Raw genomic sequence first — 2,516 nt, forward strand, 5'->3', positions numbered from 1 at the left:
GAAGATGGACAGCTAGGGACAGTTCAAGAGGGAGGTGCCGAGTTGGAGGGTTGGATATGGGATAAGGTGGGGTGGAGGGGAAATGTGGAAACTGGTGAAATCCACATCGATCCCATGTGGTTGGAGGGTCCCAAGGTGGAAGATAAGGCGTTCTTCCTCCAGGTGTCAGGTGGCTACAGTTTGACAGTGGAGGAGGTCCAGGACTTGCACGTCTTTGGTGGACTGGGAGGGGGAGTTAGAAGTTCAGCTACAAGTTGGTGGGGTTATTTAGTGCTTGTGCCAAGAAACGTTCCACAAGTTCCCGTCCTGACTCCTCAATGTAGAGGAGTAGAGTTGCTTTCCTTTATCTTTTCTACCATACAGTGGAATAGTTGGCACAGTAAAAAAAAGAGACAGTGTTCATCCAGGACCAAGGTACTATGTAGACAGCACACGATCACACAAAGGGTGGCATAAAGTGCATAAGAAGTTCGAAATACGCAAATTACTGTGTAATAAAAGAATGATAATTAATAGCAGCAATTCAAAATAGTGCAAAGAATTTCAGATGGAAAAGAGTCCGATCGTACAATTGTATAATTTTTGTGACTTGTAGTTGATTAAATTGAAAGTGAGAGAAATGACTCTTAAAATTGCAAAAGGGGTTCTGGGATTTGAAGATGATTCTCAAATTTGCCAAGAAAGTTGAGAAGGAAAGAAAAAGGGCATACTTTAAGAATTAGCAAAGAAGTTAGATTTGGGTTTAACAAAGGACAAAAGTAAAGCTGAAATTGTAAGGGGAATTGTAATTGTAATTGAAACACTTACGTATGTAGAGAAACAAGTGTAGTAGAAGTAGAAAAACTTAAATTACAATTGGGGAAAATGGGGTTAGAAGATAAACAAAGGGAGAGAGAAAGAGAGAGAGAGAGGAAAAAGAGAGAGAAGTTTCTTGGCTGAGCAAAGAGAGAGAGAAAAGAGAAAGAGAGACAGAATTTGTACTTGAGATGTTGCAACCTAGCAAAGTCAAGTTAACAGGATGGAGATTAAAAGAGAAGGTAGTGATATATAAATAACACTGCAACATTTTGATGAGAAAGATGTTGAGGCTTTATTTCATTTGAAAAATTGCTGAAGTAGATGGAGTGGTCTGAAGATTTATGGATAATGCTAGTTCAGACGAAACTGGTGGCAGAGATATTTGCTGCATTATCAGATGAGGTATCAGAAAATAATACAGAGGTTAAACAGGCTGATTTCAGCGCTTATGAATTGATACCATTAGCATATAGACAGCGGTTCAGAAACACAAAGAAAGAACCAGATCAGATTGATGTTGAGTTCAAAAGAATTAAACATAATCATTTTGATTGACGGATGCGTGCTTTGAAAATAGATAGGATATTTGAGGCTCTAAGAGACATTATTCTACTGGAAGAGTTTAAAAACTCACTTCCAGAGATGAAAGAATTCACTTGGAGAAACAGAAAATTCAGGAAATAAGAAGGGCAGCAGAATTAGCAGATGAGAACATGCAGAAGAAGGGCTTATGCCCGAAACGTCGATTCTCCTGTTCCTTGGATGCTGCCTGACCTGCTGCGCTTTTCCAGCGACACATTTTCAGCTATTTATTAAAGATGCCAAATTGAATAAACATTATCAGGTATGTCATATGAACATATTGAAACTGTATTACACTGGAGCAAAAGAACTGGAGAAACCGGTGTTAGTTACTTCCCCACAGAGTGAGGAATCAAATCCAGATGGTATGGATTTTGAGGTACTTCAAAATAGATTAAAAATGAAAAAGTCCTTGAGGAGTGGGATGGATTAGTTAGCTGTCTGTCTCAGAAGCATAGAAGGGAACTGAAAGATTTGTTACTACAGTATAAGGATATATGTAAGAATCAGATGGGGTGGACTAATGTACATGAAGTAGAGGTAGGGAATACTGCTCCGATAAAACAACACCCCTATCAGCTTAATCCTCTGAAAGCCAGACAGGTCCAGATGAAGGTGGAGGCCATGCTCGACAAGAACATCATCAAACCAAGCCAGAGCTAGTGGAATTCACCAATCATCTTAGTTCACAAACCAGACAAGACTCAACGATTCTGATTGGATTATCAGAAGGTCAATGCCATTACAAAATCGGACTCATTTCCAATTCCTAGATTGGAGGACTTTATCAAAAGAATCGGACAAGCCAAGTTGGACAATGCATTGTTACTGGCAGGTATCTTCATCAGAGATGGCGGAAGAAATTTCTGCGTTTCTAACCCCAAATGGGCTATATCAGTTTAAAGTGATGCCCTTTGGAATCAAGAATGCACCCACTACATTCCAAAGACTCATGAACAGAGTTGTGGCTGGGTTAACAAACTGTACAGACTATTTGGACAATGTAATGATCTTTAGTAAGTCCTGGAAAGATCACATGGTACAGTTGGCGGAGCTCTTTGAATGACTACAAGAAGCAAAATTGGTAATAAATGTAAAATCAAATGGAATTCACAAAAGCAGAGGTGATGTTTTTT

The sequence above is a fragment of the Chiloscyllium plagiosum genome, chromosome 21, assembly GCF_004010195.1.
Source record: "Chiloscyllium plagiosum isolate BGI_BamShark_2017 chromosome 21, ASM401019v2, whole genome shotgun sequence".
In the NCBI taxonomy this organism is placed as follows: domain Eukaryota; kingdom Metazoa; phylum Chordata; class Chondrichthyes; order Orectolobiformes; family Hemiscylliidae; genus Chiloscyllium; species Chiloscyllium plagiosum.